Source organism: Protopterus annectens, chromosome 2.part0, assembly GCF_019279795.1.
Source record: "Protopterus annectens isolate FY-2018-M chromosome 2.part0, PAN1.0, whole genome shotgun sequence".
NCBI classification, from domain to species: domain Eukaryota; kingdom Metazoa; phylum Chordata; order Ceratodontiformes; family Protopteridae; genus Protopterus; species Protopterus annectens.
The window spans coordinates 75,045,734-75,059,919 of NC_056728.1; the positions used below are offsets into that span (position 1 = coordinate 75,045,734).

The window sequence follows — 14,186 nt, forward strand, 5'->3', positions numbered from 1 at the left end:
ATCCTACTCCATCCACTTTTCTAGTTAGTGAAGTCAGTAATCCTACTCCAACCCCTTTTCTAGTTAGTGAAGTCAGTAAATCCTACTCCATACCCCTTTCTAGTAAGTAAAGTCCGCAATCCTACTCCATCCCATTTTCTAGTTAGTGAAGTCAGTAATCCTACTACATCCCATTTTCTAGTTAGTGAAGTCAGTAATCCTACAACATCCCATTTTCTAGTTAGTGAAGTCAGTAATCCTACAACATCCCCTCTCCTCTTTTTTCTTTTAACAAGTTGAGGTAAAGCTGCTCATGCCTCACAAAACTGTCCATCTTCAACCAGAGATAAAAAAAAAAAACTAAACAAACAGTATCACTTGATGGTTTCCTTACAGGTGAGCAAGATTTAGCTGTTCACTTTCCAGTTTCCCAAACTCAGCTGAACAAAACCACCACAGAGCACCATCTAAAACAGGCATAACAGAAATGCTGTTTGAGACAATTGTGCATTTTAATGGGGAGTTTCTCTTTTCCCTACGATTACATTACAATGGAGTATACTTAAATACAGGGAGTGGGGGGCTACCCCGTACAAAATGTTTGCTTAAAAGCTTGCAGTTGAGTTTCTGGGGAACAACGTTCTTTGTCTTTTGAGATTACTGTTTTTTTGTTCATCTTACATAGGGAAAGATCACCTGATAACAGTCAGCATCCAGTCCTAAATTTACTCTGAGGTACCAGGAGTTGTTTTTCTTAGTATGAAGAAAACTCACTCACATTAAGAATGTCAGAGCAAATAAAATGGGTTGATTATCATCTAGTTACCATCATAGAAAATAAGATGTCGGCCTTCTTCAATTTAACTTTCACTTATCAACCATTTCTTCAAAGAATCTTCTATTACCCAACTTCCTCCTCCTGAAATACTGACTAATCCAGGTCTACAAAACCACATGCTTACACCTCATCTAGCATGTTTCTCAGTTTAGCTCTCTTCTACCATTCTTTCTATCATGGGATACACACAAAGCTGCTGAGAAAAGGCTCCAGAATCCACGATAGTCTTGAAAAATACCAAGGAATAATGCTGTGCAGAACTGCTTTATTGCAACACACTAGCGCTTTCACAGAATGCTTCTTCAGGTGTATAACTAAATGCAAAAAGCTACACCTTAAATAACCAGGTGAAATAATCACATGATACATTCTGCTTAATATTTAAAGGGACCATTAAAATCAACCTTAAAAACATGTATATGTATTATTATTGAAACAAATACACTACATAAAAAGTATATACAAATGTATGTATAAAAAATATATAGCAAATTGCCATCTACGATTATAATTTAATATAAAAACAAAGAACAAAAGCTATCTATATAAAGCTCTTTTACTAAGAACAGGTTTCATGGGCACATGGTCATTCAAACCGTGACCATAATTAGCTCTTAACATCACTATCCATCTAGCCTCTACCTCTCCTGCTCTAGCTCTAATATCACCCACCCTTGCATTCTCATATGTCCTAGAGACAACCATAAACAGAAATTTATGTTGTACTCCCATATTTTGTACATGTTTAGCTAAAGCATTGATATTACTCCCTTTACCTATATGATAGTTGTGCTCTCTTATTCTAGCTTTAAGGGTGCAATCTGTCTTGCCTATATAAAAACATTTGCAGACAGTGCAATTAGCTAAGTAAACCACATGCATGGTTTCACAATCAGCCTGCACCCTAACATCATATACTTTGTCTGTGTCTGGATGCACGAAAAAAGGCTTTTTATTAATGTACCTACATTGTGAGCATTTGCCACATGGTCTAGTACCAGGTGTTGTCAAGACATTCTTAATTTCCTTAACATTACATAACCTTCTCCTCAAATTCTTCTTATTCTTGAAAGTAAACTGTGGTCTAGGACCTGTGATTTCACTTAATTGAGGATCTGTTAACAAAATATCCCAATGCTGATTAATAATCTCTGTATACCTCCTTATATCCTTAGAATAAGGAATGCAAACCTTAATATTATTGGTCCTTTTAGTGTTCCACAAAACAATTTTTTTGAAAAATACAGTTTGGCCCTAGTTTCTCTCAGTTTAGAGACTTGGGTAGCATTATATTCTACCAGCCCATGATCATAACCCCTCTCAGTGAGCTCATTTATAGTTCTATATTTCTGTTCTTCAAATTCACTACTCTTTACACTTAATCTAGAAGCCCTATAAAATTGGTTCTGGACCACATTTCTAAAAATAAACTCTGGATGCATGCTATCCCTAGATAATAGACTATTAACATAACAGTCCTTTCTGTATAATCTAGTTGATATCACATTGAAACTATCCTTTCCTATTATCACATCCAAAAAATTAATACTAACATCTGAATAATTCAAAGTAAACCTCAAAAATGGGGTAGTGCTGTTGATATACTCTACAAAGCTCATTAATTCTGAAACAGAACCTCTCCATAAAATGAAGAGGTCATCTACAAACCTTCTATAGAAAATAATTAAATCTTTGAAAGGCCCTTCATCCAAAAAATCTGCCTCCCATTTCATCATAACGGCATTTGCATAGCTATTTGAACATGCACTCCCCATGGTGCACGGAGTGTATTCCAATATTGTTAGAGAGAAAATTGAAGCCTTTAATTGATAATTCGACTTATGTTCTTAAAGATACAGAACATTTTCTTTGTGACTTGTATGAAGGTACTAATAGTGGTAAGCTGAATATGGAATATTTGTTTGTTACTCTTGATGTTGTTTCATTATTCACAGTCATTCCCAATGATAAAGGGCTTGATTTTTTGAAGGAACAGCTGATAAAATGTTGTTTATATAGTGCCAATGAAATTGAGTTGTATATTGAGCTGATGTCCATAGTTCTTATGAATAATGTATTTTTATTTTCTGACCAGATTTATTGGCAGAAGAATGGTGTGGCGATGGGGAGTGCATGTTCAAATAGCTATGCAAATGCCTTTATGATGAAATGGGAGGCAGATTTTTTGGATGAAGGGCCTTTCAAAGATTTAATTATTTTCTATAGAAGGTTTGTAGATGACCTCTTCATTTTATGGAGAGGTTCTGTTTCAGAATTAAAGAGCTTTGTAGAGTATATCAACAGCACTACCCCATTTTTGAGGTTTACTTTGAATTATTCAAATGTTAGTATTAATTTTTTGGATGTGATAATAGAAAAGGATAGTTTCAATGTGATATCAACTAGATTATACAAAAAGGACTGTTATGTTAATAGTCTATTATCTAGGGATAGCATGCATCCAGAGTTTATTTTTAGAAATGTGGTCCAGAACCAATTTTATAGGGCTTCTAGATTAAGTGTAAGGAGTAGTGAATTTGAAGAACAGAAATATAGAACTATAAATGAGCTCACTGAGAGGGGTTATGATCATGGGCTGGTAGAATATAATGCTACCCAAGTCTCTAAACTGAGAGAAACTAGGGCCAAACCATATTTTTCAAAAAGATTGTTTTGTGGAAACACTAAAAGGACCAATAATATTAAGGTTTGCATTCCTTATTCTAAGGATATAAGGAGGTATACAGAGATTATTAATCAACATTGGGATATTTTGTTAACAGATCTGCAATTAAGTGAAATCATAGGTCCTAGACCACAGTTTACTTTCAAGAATAAGAAGAATTTGAGGAGAAGGTTATGTAATGTTAAGGAAATTAAGAATGTCTTGACAACACCTGGTACTAGACCATGTGGCAAATGCTCACAATGTAGGTACATTAATAAAGAGCCTTTTTTCGTGCATCCAGACACAGGCAAAGTATATGATGTTAGGGTGCAGGCTGATTGTGAAACCATGCACATGGTTTACTTAGCTAATTGCACTGTCTGCAAATGTTTTTATATAGGCAAGACAGATTGCACCCTTAAAGCTAGAATAAGAGAGCACAACTATCATATAGGTAAAGGGAGTAATATCAATGCTTTAGCTAAACATGTACAAAATATGGGGGTACAACATACATTTTTGTTTATGGTTGTCTCTAGGACATATGAGAATGCAAGGGTGGGTGATATTAGAGCTAGAACAGGAGAGGTAGAGGCTAGATGGATAGTGATGTTAAGAGCTAATTATGGTCACGGTTTGAATGATCATGTGCCCATGAAACCTGTTCTTAGTAAAAGAGCTTTATAAAGATAGCTTTTGTTCTTTGTTTTTATATTAAATTATAATTGTAGATGGCAATTTGCTATATATTTTTTATACATACATTTGTATATACTTTTTATGTAGTGTATTTGTTTCAATAATAATACATATACATGTTTTTAAGGTTGATTTTAATGGTCCCTTTAAATATTAAGCAGAATGTATCATGTGATTATTTCACCTGGTTATTTAAGGTGTAGCTTTTTGCATTTAGTTATACACCTGAAGAAGCATTCTGTGAAAGCGCTAGTGTGTTGCAATAAAGCAGTTCTGCACAGCATTATTCCTTGGTATTTTTCAAGACTATCGTGGATTCTGGAGCCTTTTCTCAGCAGCTTTGTGTGTATCCTGTTTTTCATTTTTTACAGCTGCAGAGGTTTCTGGTGTTTGGCCTTTTGTGTTCTTCTTGTTATTCTTTCTATCATGTCGAGAAAATACAAATGAAGAGCCAAGAAACATGGCAACAGCACCAAAATAACACCAAATGACCAGTGACAGCTAAGGACTACTGTGGGTTGCCTTGTTCCATGTGGTTCTACAGGGATGAGTGAACAAGTGATGTCATCATGTTCAGAATTGAGATAAGAATGAAGAGTCGATGGTGCCATGTCAGGAGTGTAAACACATTTTGCTCAACAGCTGATGAGTTTGATTTTAAAAAATGGATTTATAAAACCCTATAATGGTGAGACTGCAGATGTTCAAATGACTAATTTTGAGGAAAAAATAAGATTCCAACAGTAGCAATTAAACAATAGTTTTCTGGAAGAATGATTAGCATGCAACATTATACCCTGAGGACTCAGGTTTTGGAAGATCCTAAATGGGTTATCAAGGGGTCAGAGTTCCACAAAGAACATTTAGAGCTGTTTGCAGAGAGCAGTCTGAAATTGCTAAAACTTATTAACAACAATGAAAACGAAGGGAGAAATTAGTTAATGAGACTGACAGAATAAATCCATTACTGAAGATTTGCTTTTTGACTTATGAAAAGATTACGTATTAGTGTTTTGATAAAACAGACAAACAGTTGGCTTTGAATGAGGCCAGAAAAGCCTAGAAGTTAAAATGTGATAAATGGGCATATGAGAAAAATGTCTATCATTTATCATGTTTACATACTGTCATTGCAGGGAAAGTACCTCTCATGATAGGATGGGGTAACCTACACTTGCAAAAGTTATAACATTTTTTAATTACAATGGCTTGGAGTTGCATGAAAAACATTTTGAACTTTTTCAAAGGAGCTTCACCTTTGTACCTTCCATAAAAACTCATCCAAAACAAACATTGAGTTGAAATTATATATTAGAAAACTGAATACAGAGATAAGATGATCAGCTTTAACAATTGGCTTAAACACTGGTGTCATTCAAAGGGGATCCAGTGTCTGTCTGCCTGGGATGACATGCTGGACAAGCCACGCTGCTTCGCAAGGGACGGCTTGCACCTGTCACCCCTGGGATTCCGGATATTGGCAAAGGCTCTTGCCACCCCCATAGTGCCTTTTTTAGGCAAGGCTCAAATTCTAAACCTACCACCCTAGAACACAAAAAAGGAAAAAAACTAAGGGTAATGCTGCTCAATGCCAGAAGTCTGAATCTCAAAATGCACGCACTCGAGGCCCTTCTCAGTATGGAGTACATCGATGTCTGTGCTGTGACAGAAACCTGGTTCAAGGCTCCTGAGAGCACCCCAGCACTATCAGGTTTTACCTCATATCATGCGTTCCGCCCCAAAATCCGGACAATACCAAGAAAGGAGGGGTGTATCCATATTCATCAAGGACTCCCACACCTCAAGACTGGTTGCAACGCACGATGCATCGGAGACCATCCAGGTGCAATTAACCATAGGCAAGACTGCTCTGCAAATTGTAGCATGTTACAGGCCACCCTCACAAACTCAGGAACCTCACATGGCCTTCCTGAAAACACTAGAGGGGATAAATGTATCACCAAACACCATCATACTAGGTGACTTCAACTACCCTAATATAGATTGGGAACACTACTCAAGCCCAAACACCCTAGCCCAAAAGTTCCTGGAATTCATAAACTCAAATGCCATGGAACAACTAGTTACCATCCCCACAAGAGGAGATAACATACTTGACCTCATCATCACGAACATGGGAGCACAATGTTCAACACCAGAAGTATACCCCTCACTGGTGAGATCAGATCACAAACTAATCTCGCTGGAGGTCCTCATCCCACCCCCACCTGAAATAAAAAAGACCACAGTAAAGAACTTCTCGAAAGCCGACCACACTTCTAAAGACTAGTGTGGTCTCCTTTAAGGCCCCGAGCGCGGAAAACAGTACACATGCCGCTGAATCACTTACAAATGCCTTCTACCAGCACCTGCAGGACTGCATGGATAAGGCAATCCCAAGCAAAACAAAGACTCTCTGTACCAAAGGCAAGCGTCCAGTCTGGTGGACCCCAGCCATAAACAAACTCTACAACAAAAGGAGGAAGCTACTACAAGATAGAGCAAAATCCTTAAAAGGTAAGACACCCTTGATCACTATAAGTAAAAACTAAGAGCTCTCATAAAATCATCCAAAGCAAATTTTGAGAGAAAAATAGCTAAAGACTCAAAAGACAATCATAAGGCCTTCTTTAGCTATGTTAGAAACCTGGGAGGAAACTCCCAGATATGCTCAGAACTAGTTCAAAATGATGTGAAGATTACTGATCCTACGGACATTGCCAACATACTGGCTGACAGGTTCAGTGCAAACTTCTGCCCGGTCTGACCCCAAAAGTAGAGATATCTTTACCAAATGATCGCAGCCCCCAAACATCTCCAACGCCCAAGTGAGAACTGCTCTCTCCAAAGCAAAAACACAGCATCCATGGGACCTGATGGTGTCCCCGGCTGTGTGCTCCACGAACTCAATGAGGAATTAAACCCACAGCTAGGACAGCTGTTTAATCAGAGCCTTACCTCTGGATACATACCCAGGAGTGGCGCACTGCAACTGTGGTCCCACTTCACAAAGGCGGTGCCTCCACCGACCCTGGAAATTACCGCCCATTAGCTTGACAAGCCTTATCTGCAAAGCCATGGAGAGGATCATAATGGACCTCATAAATAAAGACATAGGAATTTGCAGACTTTGGATCCAACCCAGTTTGGCTTTGACAAAGGCAGATCATGCCTTTTAAACTTGGTTGACTTTTTTAAAACAGTCACCATAGCCATTGATGAGGAAAGGCAGTCCATACAGCCTACCTCGATCTGGCGAAGGCCTTCGATACAATACCCCACTCGGGTATCATTGAAAAACTCATCAGCTTAAATATTAACCCATACATCACAAGATGGGTTGCAAACTGGCTGAGTGACAGAACCCACAGGGTCAGAGTTGCTGGCGCCATGTCAGACTCAAAGCCTGTCACAAGTGGTGTCCCACAGGGCTCAGTCCTAGGCCCACTCTTGTTTGGCATCTACTTCTCCGGTACAAGCAAACACAGGAGGGTTATGGCTGACAAAGTTTGCAGATGACTGCAAACTGGGCGCCATAGTAGAAAACACATCTGACACAGATATCCTTCAGAAGGGTCTCACAGAAATGGATAACTGGTGCCAGAGCCATGGCCTAAAGTTAAATGCCAAAAAATGCATAGTCATACCCTTCGGGAAAAACAAGGTTACCCTAGCTACCAAATAGGTGGCAATCCACTGAGCACAGAAGAAGTTATCAGGGACCTGGGGACCCAGGTTGATAGTAGTCTGTCATTCGACACCCATGTAGCTAAAGTAGTTAGGAAGACCTTCTACATTGCCCACCTTATCATGAAGGGATTCTCATCTAGATCAAGGGAGGTCATTGTCTCCCTCTACTCATCACTCATCAGACCAATGATTGAGTACAATGCCCCATTTGGAATGTATCTGACCCGACACTTGCAGCAGCTGGAGAGGCCACAAAAGTTCCTCACCAAAAGGATAAAGGGTCTCAAAAATCTGTCCTATGCTGCCCGACTGAAAGAACTCCAGCTCTATTCAGTCGCCACGCTTGCTCAGAGGTGACCTTTGCCTAACATACAAGGCCATGTCAAACCCAGATTTGATGAATATGCTTCACCTCAAAAAATCTAGATCCATCAGAGCCACAAGGGCGGGAGACTTAAACCTCGACACGGCTATTAATAGGACGTGCTGGAAGGATATATTCATCACCCAAAGACTCCCTATGCTGTGGAACAAAATCCCGGTATATGTGAGGCAGAGCACCTCGCTGGCCTTGTTCAAGAGAAATCTTGACCAATGGATGGGAGATCGCAGATATACCCCAGGGATTACCTCAGTGTCACTGCTCGACAGAGGCACAGCAAAATAATGGGTATAGTTCCACATACTAAAGGGGTGGCGTAAGCCACAAAACTATGGGCTAGGCTTGTAAATGCCCTTGGGCAGATAGCCTAGTATGAACCTATGAACCTATGAACCTATGAACCTATGAATTTAGTTGTGTTGTTTTATGACAGAAGTAATAGCACATAATTTAGAATGAAAAGTACATTTAATTCTGTATTGCACTCAGAAATTAAGTTAAGAATGATATCAAAAGAAGTTTTAAGGAAAGGAAAATGTTCTTTTTGTTTTAAATTAATGAAGAACATATGCTACTCAAGGAACTTGCGAATAATAAGGACATACAAGCAAGGAAGCCCGTGAATAGTGCTGAGTATGCCTGTGCAATGTTTAATGTGTTAAATAAGGATACAGTACACTAGAGTTTCTAAAAATAAAATAAGCATTGTAAATAGCAAAGCAGATTGTTTTAGATGATTTACAAATACAACACACAATCTGTTGTGAATTGCACAGCTATCTTAAGTTAAAATTCCCCTTAATACACAATTTGTTTGATATACCTAAATCATAAAAAATGTGAGGAATCCATCTTTTCATCCTGTGGTGGCAGCTGTAGAATGCAAATCACACTCCTTGGCAGTTTATTTTGCTAAGACCTTAATTGTTTCATTATTATAAACATTCACTCCTTGTTAAAATCTTCTGTGATTTCCAGGGTAGTAGTAAAGAGGAATTTGACAAGTAGCACTTTTTCATCACTATAGATGTGGTAGACGTATTTACTTGCATTCCCCATGACACCAGATTAAAGTGGTTGTATGAAATACTAGTAAAGCGCAGTAGCTTAAGAAATACTGAGATGAACATGATTACCAATTTTGTTCAGCTCATGTTAAAAAATAATTTCAGACACTTTAAAGGGAATATTTTAAACAACTGATTGGGGTCATGATGGGTGGGGTTTGTGTCCCCATTAAGCGAACATTGTTATTTTGTTCTGGGAAGAGCACACTGTGTTGAATTCAAATTTTATGGCTCATATAGTGATATAAGCTAGGTTCCTTGATGACATTTTTGTGATTTAAAACAGTAGTGAAGGTGGTTTATTAAAATTTATGGATTTGCAAAGTGCAACTGGTTTCTTAAAATTCATATTTGCATATTATGACATTGACATTATTAGATGTTATGCTAAGAAATAATTTTATCAAGGGTGCTTTACATCAAATATTTACAGGAAGCCCACTTTCTCCATCAATTATTTACATTACAGATATTGGCAGATAGTAAAATTAGCAAGAATTATATTTTAGGTTCATAGTTATATACTAGGCTAACTACCACCAGGGCCTTTATAAGGGTCTATATTAGAACACCAAACATTCAAAATTTTGAGTGTTCTAATATCAACCCTTTTTCAGCGAACACTGAAAATATTGAAGAAACAGAAAACCAAATTTTTTCCTAGGGAAAGAATTTGGTTGTCCGTTTCTGTTGCTTCGGTATTTTCAGTGCTGTGGTGGAAAGTTACGGGTCGGGTTAAGGTAAGTGTGTGATTGTGTGGACGTGAGGATTAAGGCGGGTTAGGTGAGTTAGGGTTAGGGCGCGGGTCAGGTAAGTTTGTGATTGTGTGGACGTGAGGGTTAGGGTGGGGTAGGTGAGTTAGGGTTAGGGTGCGGGTGAGGTGACTGTGCGATAGTGACGGACCTTAGGGTTAGGGTTTGGGTTAAGGTAAATGGATGGTTAGTGGTGTATGTATAGTTTAGTGTAGGGTTAGGTGTAAGAGTTTAGGTGTATGTGTGTGTGGATTGCTGTTTGTTTGTTTGGTGTGCTTGTATTGTGTGTATGTGTTTTGGAACAGCAAATTTTTTCCTAGTTCTGTATGTTCGACATTTTAAATTTTCGATTCATAGGGTTCAATATTAGAACACTCGAAACTTTGGACGTTCGGTGTTCTAATATAGACCCCCTTTATAAACCTAGCCGTGCAATCTAATCCAATTGTGTCCCTATTTATCATGGGCATTTATTGGGGACAGTATGTTAGGAAATTTCTAGAGGTTGTGTGGGGGTTATTTGTTAGTTTTATTTATTTAACATTTGTTGACTGGGAAAGTCCGACTAGGACAGAGCCTATTTTCAGAGGAGACCTAGAGAGAAATGCTCTAGAAACAGGTCTTTGGAATGTGAGAAGAAACCTGAGTACCTGGAGGAAACCCACTCGAACGCAGGGAGGACATGCAGACTCCACACAGAAGGCATCCTAAATGAGAATCAAACTGCAGAATCTCTTGCTGTGAGGTGACAATGTTAACCACTGCACTGGTATTACTCTCTGCCTTTGCTATATGAGACATGGTGACCAGACCCGGGGTGAATGTTTGATGTCTCATCCACTGGTCAAGTTATGCTTAAATATTTCTTTATATTCTGACCTGAAGAAATAATTCAGTTTCTTGAAGATATGTTTAAGGATGAAGGCTACCCTGAAGGACCCTTTATAAAGTAAGAAGTGGGATCTAGAAAAGGAAAGATGAATTCACACTTATTTAATTTTAGGAAAATGACTCACTAGGAACAGTATGATCACTGTCTCAGTGCCCTATCCCTGTATTCTCTCTTCTACAGGCTGTTGAGGGGAGATCTATGCCTGACATACAGGGCATTGGCAGACCCCACTATGATGGGCCTCCTGCATATCAACACAACAAACACCACCAGAATTACCCTTCTAAATACTTAAACCATGCCCATGATATAAATAGAGCCTCCTAGAGAGACAGGTATGTATCCCACAGACTACCCCATCTCTGGAACAGGTTCTCCATCCACGTGAAACAGAGTTCATCCCTAACCCAATTCTAGTGTAACTTGGACAATTGGATTGGTAACAGAAAATGCATCTCTGGTTTTGGCACCTATGTCTCTAATTAACACTGGCAGCCTGTAAATAGTTCATCTCCCAGACCTCTGCTTATAAATGTTTCATCTCCTAAGCCCCTGCTTACAATTATCAAGGGTAACAGAACTTGTCAGAGATTTAGGATGCATGGATATGCTTAAAAAGGCAATTGTAGTTGTTAGCCTAGTAAACACCTATGAACCTATCAACCTATTAACAAAGATTATGAAAGCTCTGTTTTGCAAATATAGTGCTGATTGTTTCTTGGTACAGTCACTTGTGATAATGAATTGGAAGGTTTTTGAAAGTTTTAATGACATTAGAGGCATTTTAGGGGAGAATTCCAACTTTTTGTTTAGTAGCTATCAAAACATAAAGGAAAGATGACAAGAAATATGTGGGTACATTCAAACACTAAAGCCCTTAATGTAAATATGGGAACCAGGAAATGTGGGAGTTTTGCATAGTAGTAATAACATTTATGAATGCAATAGTTTAAGACTGAAAACATGTGAACATATGTTTGAGTTTAAAGAAAGGTATTATTGTGGGATGGCAGATGCCATTTATCTAGGCTTTTGTGACCAGTGCCAATTGTACTGTGTGGAAAAAACAGAGAAGCTTTATTGAATGGACATATGAACATTTGTATGAGATAAGGAAAAGAAGGGATACTATAAGCACAACTGGAATCTTTGAACATGAGAAATTGTATTTTTGTGTCATTGAACAGCTCTTTTATAACCCAATGAGAGGGCCATGGGAGAATAAGATTAAATATAAAGGACTTTCATGGCAGATTAAGTTACATACTGATGCAGCCCCAGGATGAATAACGATACCTATCAGCCTTTTTTTGAAACTGTGAACAGCTAAATTGTAATGTCTGCACTATTATTTCCATATCCAATTTTAGGTGCATAGGGAAAGGTAAGTGTTGTCCTGTACAGTAACTCTGCAAGGGAGTAACCAATAGTACAGTGCACATGTACTGTAACTCTACAGGAGAACAACTTGTATTACAGTTGGGTATAGTCTTGTAACAATTCATGTGCCTGAACCATAGGGTAGAAAAAGGGGGCACCTGTATTGCATTTCTGCAAGTGACTGACCAGTAGTGTAGGTATGGATGCACCTGTGCCATAACTCTGCACATGACTCACCTGTAGTACAGCAAAGCTTGGTTCTATACTGCAAGCACTGCAGTATGCTTAGGTGCAATCCTGATCTCTACGTCTGTAAGTGACTGTCTTATAGTTCAGGTGGACATAGTCTTGCACTGTAACTTTGCAGGTGAATGACCCTTAGAAGAGATAGGTGTTCACGTGTATTGTAACTCTCCGGGTGACATCCATAGTACAATTAGATGTGTAACTGTACTGTGACTCTGTAGGTGTGTGACACATAGTACAGATATGGTCCTGTTAGAAACTACAGTTACTTGAGACCCTACAGTGTAACAGAGCTTAAAAACTATTTTCTACATTCAGCACTGTATATAACAATGTTTTTACGCTAGCTTTGAATATAATGTATTTATGCTAAACCACTGATTGTATTATTCCCTGCTGAGCTGGCAGAATGGATTATTCCATTTTATTTAACAAAATGGAAAACTTCTGTAGTTGTAAACTGAGTATTCTTACTCATAAATATATACACTGATAACACTTAAGCAGCAAACAGTCTGCTTAAGGCAGTCTTTCAAAATTGCAAGGATAAAAATTCTTCAGATTTGCTTGTGTTTTTGCGCAGGGCTGCACTGCCTGCATATCCTTGTAGGGACTTTACCCCCTAGCTCTATATACACCAACTTTGGAGTCAGTGCATCTTAAATAAAGGCAAAACACAGAGTTACAAATGATGTGGCATCAAAATGTTCACCTTCAGCATCGATGAGTTAATTCATTTTATTTATAATATTGCATACTTTTGGTTGTCTAATTTAAATTCAATAGTATAAATCCAAAATTCCACTTTATATGAAATAACTCACGAAACTGGAGATTATATTTGGAACTGTAAATAACTTCAATAGCTTGGTATCATTTCCTCTTCTTTATCTTTGATTATGAAATTATGACATCATCTTTAATAAATTTAAGGAAATCTTATCTAATATGAGTATTGTTTTACTTCTGAAGATAAACTATGTTTAATAAAGTTGATTTTGCAACACAGATAACTGAATAAAATCCAAACAATGTCCTTATTCTTTAACAAGAAGTATCAAGCAACAAATTATTGAACTTTTTCTGACCACTTAATCAGCCTAGAGCTGTATAAAAAGTCATAGAAGGTGACAAAGTTGATGTTTTGTCTTCCCAAATATTGAGACATATTTGCTAAAAACTACAACTAATGGTTTGTTGAATGACAATGACACTTATAAGTCAGCTTAGAGATATTTACTTGATATATTGTTAAACTAAGAAATAAACCGAATAACTTTTAAAATTAATCTGATCTTAGCTATAGTACAGCATTCACAATTTGTTTTTAACCTAGTTTTTATATCTATATTTCTAATAAGTTAACAATGTACACAAACTTTATTTAAAAGAGCCAAGCATTTAATAAGGCAAAAGTCCTCATCTGACAGTCTGATTCTCAATCATTATTGTTTATTGTTTTTAAACAAAGCTTTTTACATATTTTTAATAGCTATACAAATTAGTACTAATCAGGTACTCTGGAATAAAGTGAAAAGCTTGTCTAAAAGAAAATAATTGAGTGGACTACTTTGCCATCTTGCAATCATGTCA

At 37.7% G+C, this 14,186-nt stretch overlaps 1 protein-coding gene across 2 annotated transcripts in view; it reads left to right on the forward strand.

Annotated features, from left to right (window-relative positions):
• OBSL1 (obscurin like cytoskeletal adaptor 1) overlaps positions 1 to 14,186 on the forward strand; it is a 1,518,259-nt gene that overhangs the window by 1,303,701 nt on the left and 200,372 nt on the right. The gene's annotated exons all lie outside the window — the stretch shown is intronic.